Raw genomic sequence first — 13,922 nt, forward strand, 5'->3', positions numbered from 1 at the left:
GGAAAATGACAAATAGTCACTGAGTGCTAACAATCGCGCGGGACGGTCATTAGGGGTCTCTGCTGAGTACTCGGGACTCGGACGGCCAGTTGAGCAGCACGCCGGCCTTAGCTCATAGATGAGGCTCGGAGGCTCAGGAAACAGTTCTGTGGATCTGGGCGGCCACGTTCCACCCACAGTCAGGCACACGTGGCACAGGTTTAACAGGCTGCCTGGCTCGGGTGCCTCTTCCCAGGATCAGGGCGTTACAAAGGGAGGCTGCAGTCTTCCCAGATATCTATCAGGGACCCACAGGAACTAAGAGAGCCTTGTGATTATCCGCGAAGACGGCTTATTATGACTTAATGAGTTTGCAAGCTCATCCTTGTCCTATTTCCTCACTCCGGACTGTTTGGACACATCTTCCTCTTCCTGTGAGCTAACCCAGACTAATGAGTTACAAGCCACCGCCTTCTATACGGCCCGCCAGTGCCCAGCGCCAAGCACCTCGCCTCCTTGCAACTCCCTGCTGCAGCGCGCGCGCTGGGGTCGGAGGCTGCTCAAAGGTGACGCGCGGCCGCCTCCTCCCCTTGAAGGCGGGGCTCGCCAGGGCGTGGTGGGGGCCGAGGAAGTCCGGAGGCCCTCGGTGATGCCTCCGCCCCCGCCGCGTCAGGGTTGCTCCCTGTGCTCCCGAGCGGCGACGGCGGGTCCCTTGCAGGTGAGGAGCGCGCGCTGGCCCCGCTCTGCAGCCCCCGAACGCGGCCTCGCACAGGTGAGGGCGGCGCCAGGTTCACCTGGCAGCGCGCGTGGGCCGGGCAGCAGAGTCGCCGCCTGCTCTTTCCTGGGGGTGGGCGTCTTCTCGCAACCAAAGCTGGGAGTTGGGGGCCTGCGGGGTCCAGCATGAGAATTCAGTAGAGCCACTACCCCGGAGCTGCTTGCTGGTTCAGAGATCAGAAAGGTGTCCTGAGGACTGGAGGCAGAAATCCAGGCGTGGCGCACGGGAAAGCGCACTAGGGGAGGGCATCCTGCCCCCGGATTTCTTTGCATTTTAAAGGCCACACATTCGGTCTCCCCGGGGCGCTCCGGAGTTAGTCACCGCCACAACCCGGACTCCCACTGCAGAGGTCAGTTCCTCAGCTGGGTGGGCTTTGACACGCTTTCTTTGTACAGACCCGGAGGTTCAACTTTCATTCTTTGCGCTGACATTTGCTCAGCGACCCAAGAGCAGAAATCCTTGGGATAATTGCGTAGGTAACAGTGTCTCAATCCCACTAAGAATAAGTAAGTTAAAAATAAAGACGGTGATAGTGGTGGTGAACTTGAGAGGCGATTAGTTTCCGCAATTAGTTCCTTAGTGCACTGTACGTTTCTTAAGCAAATGGTGAGCTGACGGCTTTTTAAAAAGTGTTTGGGTTGCCAACAAAGAGGTTTTTCCTCGGACCTGAATGAACTTCTGTGCGATGCAGAGGGTTTCAGCCTCCTCTAGATGCTTACGTGAGCCTCGTCTGGAAGGTACAAGGGTGTAAACACTTGAGGTACCAAGCAGCTTCTCAGTGAACTGTGAGACGTTAGAACACCTGCTTCAGGACGCACAGAATTCAGACGCCACTTATTGAGGGATTTCTATGGATTATGATTCCCATTAGCATTCATTTTTTGTTTGAATCAGCAAAGTTTCAATTCAACAAATATTTGTTGTATGCCTGTTAAATTAGGACAAACCTATGCCCCGTTGGGTAGCACAGGTGTTGATAATACAAAGGGGAATTTTAGAACACTTACTCCTCACAGGTGGGTGTTTAGAAAGAGACCAAGGGCGCTGCGCTTTGCCTCAGCAGCACCTGTTTAATCGCTGGTTGTAAGTATTTAAATGCAGGAAGGATGTAAATCGTTGAAGAATATCTGCCATTAGCCTGATCAGTCATTCCAAAGCAGTAAGAATGATCAAAACCATGCTTAAAATAAGATGATTAAGAATTAACGTTGTGTCAAGCACCATGTTAGACACTTTATCTTGTCTATAAAATATACAAAGTAGATTTTCTTCCCCTGTACAGATGAGGAACACTGAGGCAGAGAGGAGTCCAGTCATTTGTACAAGGTCAGTGATGAATTTGGAAATTGCATGTGGCTATTTCTGTGTGCAGAACGCATACTTTTTCACTATTTCATGCTGTCTCTAAGATGGAGAGTGTAACTCTGACAGATTTAATGGACATTAGAATTCAAGTTTATGTTCATAGACCCTATCCCCTGGGGATTCATCGAGTTAAAGTAGTCCTCAGGAATAAAGTGAGGACTGTTTTCATTGCACTTGTGTGGTTAAACTATGACCTACCTGTGACAAGTAGATGAACAGCTACTTTTAAAAGATAAAATTTATTATGTGTCTTACCTAACATATTTTGAAAGGCCTGATATAGCCCAACAGGGCCAATTAATAAAACTGCATATGTATTCTCTCTGTGTTACACATGGAAGGAACAGCTAATTTTTATGTTATTCATGTACTTTAATACGGACTCCTGTGGAGGTGAGTTTCTCAGCTGGGCAGGCTTTGAAATCAATTCCAGCTTGATTTCTCCTCATAACTACAAGATGATTAGAGGTCTCTGTTGTCACCTGGAAAGAACTTTGTGCAAATCTGTGGTCACACACAAATATATTTATTTTTAAAAAACTATGTATATTTTTCATTAAACCTTTTTTCCAGAAGTGTGGAGTACTACAATGTGGTGATCTGGTGAAGAATCACGTTCCTTATTTGACTTTTGAGTAAAGGATTTATAACAACTCAACTGTTAATTTAAGTGCATGTAAACTAGAAAAGTAATTTTTAAATTACAATTATACTGTGGAGAATGGAAAGTGAGTGAAAATAGTTCTCTGAATTCAAATAATGTATCTTGTCATGGAGAACACTTGCTTTGTTAAGACTTTTCTTGTAATTGTTGGTAATTACACACAAATGGAAGGCGTTTTATATTTAAATTCCCTTGAAATGTTGCCAGTTAACTGTTGAGAAAAGGCTTTGCCTGTGATGGGAGGATCAGGTAGAATGTTTTGCCTCTATCAATCTTGGCACAGATTTTTTTTTTTTTTTTTTTTCTGTCTTCACCTAGTGGTGAAACTAATGAGACACCTTAAACTTCTCTTTAGGAGAAGAGGCGTTAAATCCTTCCTAGGAGGTATTTTAAAAGTGGGCCTGACTTGGTAAGGTTCTCACGGGGAGCCAGGGCCTGTGATGAAGGAGCAGAGTATATAGGGATTGTGAAGCAGGTGCAGATCCAAGTTTTGTGAGGCCTGAAAGGTACACAATTTGGAGACCCTCTTTAAGAAAATTAATACAAAATTAGGTGTGAAAATGAATATGTGTTTAAAATGAGAAAAAGAGATGATGACAGTTGGCTGGAGATTTCTGCCTGTTTCTGTGGAGGTTTTGAGCAGTTTACCAGAGATGCTTACAAAGACAGGCATGCTGACTGCAGCCTGGCTTCCCCTCTCTGAGAACACTCAGCATCTCCCAGCAGCTTGTCACACCCATGGGGGCCCCTGCTAGTGAGAGGCCCAAAGATGAAGCTCTGTTACCTCAAAGAGTGAGAGGGAAAGTTGTAGTTAAAGGCAAAGGACTCATGCTCCCATGAGCAGAGAAGAGACAGCTGGATGGGATGGCAGAGACACTCTGGACACTCATGTCCAATAAACAATTCTGAGAGCTTGTCTTCCAGACTTTCCAGGTTGGTTGGTTTCTCAGGGATGCCTTTGGCCATTAACTTTTCTAACAATCTATCAGTCACCATTTATTGGGAATTTTCTGATGTCCCAAGTCCTGAGTCAGGTGAGGTTCTGATTGTTGGGAACTCCCTGTCTCATGGAGCTGATTTCACTGATCACAGTACATTGTTATAGGATTGCATAGAGATGCCATGGGAGCCCTGGAGGGCTTCTGATGCTTCAGCTGAGTTTAGAGTTACTGAGATGGAGTCCAAGAAGATCATTCTAAGTGAGCAGAGACCCATTAAAAGCCCTGGTGGTAGCTGGGCAAGGTGGCTCATGCCTGTATCCCGGCACTTTGTGAGGCTGAGTGGGGTGGATCATCTGAAGTCAGGAATTTGAGACCAGCTTGGCCAACATGGCAAAACCCCATTGCTACTAAAAATTAAAAAAAATAGCTGGATGTGGTGGCAGCACCTGTAATCCCAGCTACTTGGGAGGCTGAGGCAGGAGAATCGCTAGCACCTGGGAAGCGGAGGTTGCAGTGAGTCGAGATCACACCATTGCATTCCAGCCTGGGTGACAAAGCAAAACTCTGTTTCAGAAAAAAAAAAAAAAAAAAAAAAAAAAAAAAAAAAAACCCTGGTGGTTTGGACCCATGCATTCTCCTCCACTGATGCCGTGATGTCCTTTAGTCAGTGTTTCTTAGCATATCCTTCCAGTCCAGCAGCACCTGCACACCTGAGATTAACTTGTTAGAAATGCGTGTTCTCAGGCACCCCACATTAGGAGCTCTGCCTCTAGAGCAAAGTAATCTGTGTTTTAAGAAGCCCTCCAGATGATTCTGGTATATGCTAAAATTTGAGAACCACTGGTCTTAATATATAAAAGAACAGATAGGGCATGGAATCCCTTATTGAGCTCACCAGGAGGGGATTGAAATTAATACTAATATATTAGTGTTATAATATAGTAATTTGTATTACTATCACTAACATTTATTGAGCACTCAGGTTGTGCCAGGCATTTTGCTAAGAAACATTAACTCTAAATTTTCATCACAAACCCTGGATAAGACAGGGCTACAATCACCGGACTTAACTGTGAGAAAACTGAAAGAGAGAGATAGGAAATTATCCATAGTCACACAAATGGAAAGTGGTTCAGCCAGGATTCAAGCACAGGCTGTCTGGTGTTAGAACCTACCTTCTCTTGTGTCTTGCCTGGGAGAATTCTGACTGATGCCACTGTTGTGTGTTGGCATTTGGCAAGAAGTCTGGAAGGCAGGCTTGGGATCGCTTGGGATGCATGTATGGAACAATCCTAGTCACTTACTGGCTACTGTGGTTAAGAAATTTTTTATTAGAGATAAATTCCTAAACTAGGAAGGAGGAATGTTACTGTCATTCCTAGTGCAAATTTTTAAAACTTTATGAGTGAATGGACATGATTCCATATGAATGGTTACATCGCATGGAAATACCATTAAGGGCCCATATGGATTATTCAACGGAGAGTGACGCTGGTGATTATGGAAGGTGGCCTTGCTTAGGAATGCTGGGATTTGATCTGATTATTAGATAGAGGCCTGTCTCCTAGAGGCCAAACCCCTCCCCAGGCCACAGAGGACTTGAAGGTGATGTTGTGTTTGTTCATTATGTCTTGGAAGGTATTCAGAAGAGCTGTGCCTTGTTCTATTATGGTTGTTTTTTTCCAAGTAAAAAAAAAAAGTTGCCTATGATTTTTCTTCTCTCTCTCTGTGTGTGTGTGTTCTTGTTTTGCAAAATAACCTCATGGTGTCAAGCAGTATGAGTAAGAATATATTGACATGGATGTGTGTGTGAGTACATAGATTGATGGTTTGCTCTTGGCTGTAAACCTAAGGTTGCTGTGCATTTACTTCCCCTCTGGAAAAAAATGTTTAGGCAAACCTTAATTTGAGTTTATGGTAGGCAGCAGCATCTAATTCTGAGAATGCCAGCTGTCTTATCTATGCATGCATGCATTCATTCATTCATTCAGGCGGTCACTGATTGCCTGCCTACGTTGTGCTAAATATTATGTTAGGCCCCAGAAGAGATACGGTGTGACTAAAACAGACATGATCCCCATGGACTAGAATAGAAGTCCTTGTAGTGCAGTGTTGTGGGAGAACAGCATGGATGCTCTCCCTCTGGCAGTGAGTCAGCAGGAAAGGTGCTAAGAAGTTATTGTAGGTCAGGAGGGAGGTAGGTTATTGGGCTTGATTAAGGCCTTAAGGAAGTGGAGGTGTGGTGGGATTTGAGCGGTAATTAGGAAGATTACACAGGTGACCAGGTGGAGATGGGTGATGAGAAAGAGGGAGGTGCTGCGCCTGAGGATCAGGTTTGAGCCTTGGAATGCTGGCTTGGTGCCAATAACATAAATGAGTATTGGAGGAGGAGAAGCCTCTGTTCAGAGAATGATGACCTTTATGGACACTGAGTCTGAAATGTGTGGATGACACCAAGGTAGAGATTTTAGGTGGATAATTGGATAGGATAAAGGTCTGCACTCCAGAAAAGAGGTTGTCAGTATAGAGATTGGAAAGAACTAGTCTTTGGATGGTAATTGAATAATTGACTAATTATCAACTGATTGAATAATGCAGTTGCTATCACAACTGAATAATTCAATAGACTGGCTTCATTCTTTAGAGGTAGAGATGAATTCTCCACTCCCTTGGCCTTTGATATATTTGAGCCTGGAGTCTGGTTGGTGGGAGGAAGAGCAAACAAGAGCCTTTGAAAGCAGTTGAGGATAGGACTAAACTCTGATTTTATCTTGCCCAAATTCCTATCTAAAGGGTCTAAGGGGTCATGCCCTATAAACTATACATTCTTATCAGATGAGTTTTATTTAACCATGTATATTATGACTTACTTTCCAACCTGAGTCTTGTATGACATTACATGACAAAGAAGTAGAAATATTTTACCCCAAAATCATGTTTCTTTGACATATTTAGAAATGGTCCTGCAAAGCTGTCCCTTATGGGGAGACAAGGGCATCTGTAAAAATTCTCTATTAACATAGCTAGATCTTTTTCTTCCATGCCCTCCCTATCCTGAAGAGATTAAGTAAGAGTCTAGCACCTTTTAAGGCCTGAATAGGAAATATTGGTCATCTATTATCTCTAAGTGCAGCCACTATAAGTATTCACAGTTTTTTTTTTTATCTTAGCCTGAACATTTCCTTTCTATTGATCCCAGGTCTTTAGACAAACTCAACCAATTGTCAATTAGAAAATGTTTACATTGATCTATAGCCTGGAAACCTCCCTGCCTGCTTTGAGTTGTCCTGCCTTTCTGAACCAAACCAATGTATTGCTTAACTGTATTTGATTGGTGTCTTATGCCTTCCTAAAATATGTAAAACTGGGCCGTACCTCAACCATCTTGGGCATATGTTCTCAGGACCTCCTGAGAGCTGTGTCATGGGCCATGGACACTCATATTTGGCTCAGAATAAATCTCTTAAAATATTTTAGAGTTTGACTCCTTTGACACAGTGGAGTGAGGAGTGAACAAGGAGGTTGTTGAAAGCTAATGTTCAGAATTTGAGCCCATATAATTTTTATGAGGTAAAGCCTTCATCATATATCCTTTTAACTTGTTATTTTCTGTTATAAAAACACATAGTTTTAATTTATGTATATCATATATCACAAATGAATCGTATCATTTTGTATATTGTATAGATTGGCTAGTGCTGGTTTGGAGCAGATGTGAGAATATTAGTTTTTATATAGAATAGATAGGTTTTCTTAGGTGGTCCAAGTAGAAGGCTTTTTAAAAATATGTGCTAAAAAGTAGCTAGAAGGGAAAAATGATACTCTTTTATCCACAGACTATTCACTGAACATGCGCTATACATGCCATGTGCTGAAATTTTAGTTGTGAATAAAACAAATAGATCCCCATTTCTTCAGAGCTTACAGTTTAGAGGGGAGGCCAGACCATTTCACAAGTGATTACAAAGAAGTGTGCTGTTTGTTAAGGGTGAGGGACAGGGTGCTATGAGAACAGGTGGTAAAGGCCACTTCCAGAGAGGCAGCACCACCTAGGCCTGGCAGGAAGGAGATGGAGAAGCACAGAGTTCATGTTTTGAGAAATCAATGGATGGATGCCTTTGAGGAACTGAAAATAAGCTCTGTTAATGAAAAGTTGTTAGTAAGTGGGAATAATCATGAGAGATCTGCAACCTGATGGGGAAAAACTAAAAAGAAAGTATTAAACCTCTCTGTGTAACCATGCCTATGTTCTGTGAAGTGTTTTGAAGAATCCCAGTTGCAGTGGAGTTGACAGTGCAAAAAAACAAAAACACAAGGAAACCTAAAAACAAAACCACCAAAATTAAAAACAAACCCCAAAATCAAAAACAAAAATGATTGTGTAATAATTACTTTCTTTAAGGTGATGGTTAGGGAACTACTTTTAGCATTATGAAATGTATTTGGATTTAGTCTGAGAACTTGGATAATATTACCATCATATGGTAACTTATACCATTCATATGGAAACTTATAACTTTATAACTTGCACTGTCACCCAACTGGTTGGAAATCAAGCCTGTGTTTTTTTTTTTTTTTTTTTTTTAACTTTCCATCAAAAAAGAACATTCTATTTCTTGGACCACGATAACCATTATTGCTATAATAATCTGGCTTAATGTAAAGGATCTATCTGTCTCTCTGTGCTTAGCTTCCTCGGTTTACAGTCTGGAAATGACCTGGCTCAGCTGTTCCATCTCCAGTTGCCCTTTCATGAATAATCTGAGGCCCAGGAGTGCTGCAGGCTTGATTAGTGTTTTCACTGGGTCAATGGGTGAAACATCTGTCTGGTAGAATCTGTCCTGAGTTCCTTGTCCTACAGTGACAATGCTTCCCTTGAAGGCTTCTTGTTTGTTGTTGAAATAGGCCCAACAATTAATGTTCTCCAGCTCCTTTCAGTCTTTACTTACCTAAGTTCCCTCCCCTGTCTTCCTTATCTCCTCTTTGGTATGTTTTTTATCTACTTTTTCTGACATTGTGCTGTTTTGAATTCTGTAGGAGTCCTTGGCAAAAATTGCCTTCAGCGTTTTAGGCCTGTCTAAACAGGTAGAATTTATCTGACATTTCTTTCACTCCCTTAAGCCTCATGTGAGCTGGCACAGACATGCAGCTTTGGCAAAGAATGAGAAAGAAGGTTTTCAGAAGTTTTCTCTGTTAACATTTGAACCAAAAGACATGGTGGGGCTTGGGGCTTGGAAAATATGTGGTGAATTGTTTTTAAATGTCATGAACTATTTATGTGCCCTCAAATAATGTTTGATCAGATAGGTGTGGCCCTATTCAGTAGCAACAAATTGGCATTTGGCCCTTTTATTAACCACTTCCTCCAACTTCCTTTCGAAAGCCATGTGTCAATTTCTAGTATTCTCACTATGAGCCCAAGATCAGGAGTTATTACTCTATTGTTTAGTTTTTGTGTTCAGTTGTCAGGCTGTGCCTTTTCATTGGTAGTTTTTTTCTTCTTTTTTTTTAGTAGAAGTTTTTGCTTTTCCTAGTTTACAGGACCCACAGATTTAGCTGCTGTGTATTTTATTTTGTGTGCCAGCTACCGGTATTCCTGAGCCTCTACGCAGTGGTAGCATTACCTTAGTCATGCTAATCCTCTTAGGAAGCCTACTAGTTACGAATCACATCCATTTTACCAAAGGGAACACTGAGGCTCAGAAATCTATAACTTGCACAAGGTCACCCAACCAGTTGGATATCAGGCCTATGTATTTCTTTTTACTTTCCACCCCTGTTATTTGATCTAGTGCTGTTTCAACCATTTCAACCGTTGCACTCTGTTTTGCATCCCAGGGCAATTATTTCACCACAAGACTTGAGGGGTTCCAAGACCTATTCCAACTAAGATTTCAGAAATTCCTCTACCTTCTGAGTTTGAGCCGTTCTTTGCATTCCCAGTCTCAATGCAAAGGTGAAATCCTTCATGACAGGCGAGGCTTTAAATCCACATCCATGTAGCCCTGGAATCCTGCTAAACCCTGTTGTGGAGATAAACGCAGCATGGTCTTGATAAATGTCATTTTAGAGCAATTTCCTGCCAGATGACTGTGTATATATGAAGCTGGGTAATCTGGAAATGTCTTTATCTGATCCAAGTGATGCTGTAAACGTGATTGTTAGATTTGTGTAACAAAGCTAGCAATCACATCTACATATTACTACACTTAATTCCCATGTCTTCATGTCAGAACAACTTCATTGTGTTTTTATGTTTTTAAATGATGTAAACTTTTAAATATATTCAGATGTTGGTATTTCAAAACCCAGAAAAAATCCTTGTGGTGCTATTAATTAGATCAAGGTACTTTTTTGGGTGTGTTTATTATTAGCACGAGGACAGACTTATCAAATAAGATGTTTTCAGGATCCAGAGTATACAAACGTGGTGGATGTTTTAGTTATCGTGGTCTTGGAGAAGCTGGGGTTACTTCTCTGAATACTCCACTTATCCCCAGCAGAGCTTCTGAGATCTCTCCTGGGGACTCTCCTTTAGTTTTGTGTAGAGTCTGTGGCCTTTCTAGGATGTGACAGCAGATGCTGAAGCTGGTGTGAGTGGTAGTGGAAAGTGGTGGGAGAATGTAACTAATACCCGCTGGCACTCTATGATCTGATGTCCCAGGCCCAGCCTCATGTGCTTTTGAGAACACTCATCAGTGTTGTTTATTTTCATTCCAATGAGAAGCCAGTCCTTGTATCATATGTTAGGAATGGTCATTTTATATTTTTGTTTCACCTATTTTCTAGTGTAAATTTTGCTGACCAATCTGGATGTCTTGTTTGTGCAATTTTGGTTGTTGCCATGGTTTGTGGTAACATTCTAAATGTTTCCAATCAGAAAACCAGCTCTTGCCTGTCAATTTTTTTTTTTTTTTTTTTTTTTTTTTTCTGGAAATGAGTGCTAGAAACTTATTAGTGGTTCGTTTGTGGAGATGGCCTAGTTTGAGCTAAGTCACTTTTCATTCTGTGCCTCTAGGTACAATTACAGTTTCCTAAGGCATACCCACCTTAAAAAAAAAAAAAGTTACCAGGTTTAATTCAGTGGCAAGATAATAAGGCTTTTTATTTTTGTCTTTAAAATGTCATTTAAAAAAATTATCCTTGGACCTGAGAATATTAAACAGACTTTGAATTTGTTTAATATTTTATAGTTTTTTAAACGTCTGGCATTTATCATCAGATTTTATTAGGCAGCTTCTTTATTTGAGATCAGGAGAATTAGAACTACAGCGTATGGCTGTTGAAATGATTAAGGAGAGAAGAGGTTCCAAGTTATTCTCTCCATTCAACAAACTTTCCTGGAGGCCACTTCTGATGAGGTAGGCGCAGAGTGGGACCTCTTAAAAAACTTCTATCCCAGTCATCTGAGGTCAGGAGTTCAAGACCAGCCTGGCCTCCATGGTGACCCCATCTCTACTAAAAATACAGAAATTAGCTGGGCACGGTGCTGTGCGCCTGTAATCCTAGCTACTCAGGAGGTTAAGGCATGAGAATTGCTTGAATCCGGAAGGTGGAGGTTGCAGTGAGCCACTGCGCTCCAGCTTGGGCGATAGAGTGTGACTCAGTCTCAAACAAACACACAAACTTCTACCTCAGTGAGCAAGTTATGAAGGCCTACACTATGGCTCCCTCAAACCACCTTGTTACTGGGGAAAGTCTAGGTTTTGAATTCAGACAAACCCTGGTTTAAATATTAGTTCTGCCATATATTAGCTGTAGGACTTTGACATCTCTGGAACTCAGGTTTCTCATTTGTAAGATGGAGATGAAAATACTTTGGGATGCCTGTGGATGTTAGTAAAAATACATGTAGACTGCCTTGCACATAATAGATACTTCATAAATTTCTATTATTCAAGGAAAAGAGGGAGTCTGGATTCTTCATAATAAGCAAATCTACAGAGGTTTGGGTAAGTGTGTGCCTGCGATGTTATGGCAGCTTTCCCAGCGATCAGACATCTGTGCACTGTTGAGGTTTTGTTCTACATTGCCTTCTAACCAGGATAAGGCTGAGAAAGCATGGCAGGACCTGATTCTAAATTACAGTATTAAAAGAAAAAAAACAAGAGGCACATTTTTGTGCCAGTAACAACTTTAAAAAATCCAGTCTATTTACCTAATTTGAGGCTGTTATTTTTAGAGATGAGATATTAGATATTGAAAGTTTTTTTAACTTTAGATTTTTATTTTCATTTTTAAGATTGTTTCTTTTGCATTTTTTTTTTTTTTTTTTTTTGGAGACGGAGTTTCGCTCTTGTTACCCAGGCTGGAGTGCAATGGCGCGATCTCGGCTCACCGCAACCTCCGCCTCCTGGGTTCAAGCAATTCTCCTGCCTCAGCCTCCTGAGTAGCTGGGACTACAGGCACATGCCACCATGCCCAGCTAATTTTTTTGTAGTTTTAGTAGAGACGGGGTTTCACCATGTTGACCAGGATGGTCTCGATCTCTTGACCTCGTGATCCACCCGCCTCGGCCTCCCAGAGTGCTGGGATTACAGGCTTGAGCCACCGCGCCCGGCCTTCTTTTGCATTTTTAACTAAGTTTTGAGGTCAGAAAGTGAGTAGTGGACATGCACATATCATATTGGCAGTGCTGGGTTTAGAGGTTTCTTGGTAATGACAGTATAATTTGATGAAAGTCTGACCACTTCTGGGGTTAGCTGACAGTGTTTCTCATATATATATATACACACATATATATATATGTGTATATATATACACACATATATATATGTATATGTATATACACGTGTGTGTGCATATATATATATATATATATATATAGTCAAGAGTACCTTTGAAGGCTTTGGAAAGTGAAACATAATCAGTGGCATCATTGGAGCACATACCTCCATTTCTGATTGCTCCCCTCGCCACCCAGCCAAAAATATTGATTAGCTATGGTTTCACATTTAAATGGGGCAAAAGAGCAAAAGGAAATGATTCCTAGTTTCAAAAACTTGTCTTCTTGGAGTGTCGAGCTTCATCTTCATGAAAAGATTATTAGTGGTAACCTCTTGGGAGCAGAGAGGATTTTAAAGGCAGACAAGGTCTGTGTAGGCTGAGAGTGGGGAGGGGAAATGTGACTTGAGTCTGGAAGAATGGGAGGGACTGGCTATCAAAGGCTTGGTGAGCTTGAGGCGAAGAGATCGTCACTGTTATCTCTGTTCCTCTCACATTGTGTAGCCTCTTGGAACTTTGCTGTACGACCCTTTGCAAAGCTCTATCTATTTGGAATGGACACAGAAACAGTCACCCACAGGAAATGAGGTGTCAGAGACTGAAGGACAGGTGGCTTCAAGGTCAAGCATGTGGAGCTGGGCTGATGGGCCTGAATCTTAGCTCTACTGTGTAGTAACTCTGTGTCATTGGGAAAGTTACTTAAGCTTTCTGTGCCTCGGTTTATTCATCAGTGAAATGAGGCTTCTGATAGTACCCATCCTATAATCCTTATGAGTGCTTAGTACCTGATGCCTGAGGCATCATAGGCTCCCTTTAAGGAGTAGCTGCAGTGGCCGATGCTCTTGTTGTTTGGTAATATTGATGGTGGAGAGACTCATTTAATTTTAATGCCCTATAATGTGTCATGTTTACCTCCCTTAATGGAACCGAATAATTGTTTCATATTTAAAAACTCATTTGCAGCATTTTAGCTTAGTGGGAAGATGGGTTGGGATGTTTTGAATCATTCTAAGCCTTTGTTCTAGCTGAAGCTCTATGAAATAGGTTGCAAAATGCACAGACTGAGAAATGATAGAAAACTAGGGAAAGTTCATTTGGGAGTTATCAATTTAAGCTGTTACATGATAATGTCCACTTCATCGCACTGACACTGGCATTGATGGAATCCGAGTGGTGGAGGAAAATCGATTTAACCTTTTTAAAAGATGATGGTTTTAATATTGATAAGTGTTCTTTACCTTTTCATTTGAGAGATGCTACTATAATGGAATGCCTTAGAAATACTAATGTGTGCTGACTTCCATCTTTGATCGCGAGTAACTCCTTTGAATATTTTGAGACGGAAACTCCCATGATCTGGACAAATGTAACGTTAATGCGTCCCAGACAAGTTGAGAAATATATTCATTAAATGAACTATGCTTCACATGAGTGTAGGAAGTGTTCTATAATTTATATTTAAAAAACCTTTGTA

The 13,922-nt window shown here is 41.7% G+C and overlaps 1 protein-coding gene across 13 annotated transcripts in view; it reads left to right on the top strand.

Annotated features, from left to right (window-relative positions):
* The first annotated feature begins 454 nt into the window (after positions 1-454).
* Positions 455-13,922, top strand: part of MCTP2 (multiple C2 and transmembrane domain containing 2) — a 264,268-nt gene continuing 250,800 nt past the window's right edge. For 3 of the 13 annotated variants that reach the window (XM_037734928.1, XM_037734915.1, XM_037734891.1), the window contains exon 1: positions 455-751. The gene's annotated coding sequence lies outside the window, so the exon portion shown is untranslated. Of the gene's footprint in view, positions 2,081-13,922 lie in introns of all 13 variants that reach the window. The other 10 variants (XM_037734904.1, XM_037734894.1, XM_017518186.2 and 7 more) reach the window with 8 other exon arrangements.

The sequence above is a fragment of the Cebus imitator genome, unplaced genomic scaffold (genome assembly GCF_001604975.1).
Source record: "Cebus imitator isolate Cc_AM_T3 unplaced genomic scaffold, Cebus_imitator-1.0 Scaffold19, whole genome shotgun sequence".
In the NCBI taxonomy this organism is placed as follows: Eukaryota; Metazoa; Chordata; class Mammalia; order Primates; family Cebidae; genus Cebus; species Cebus imitator.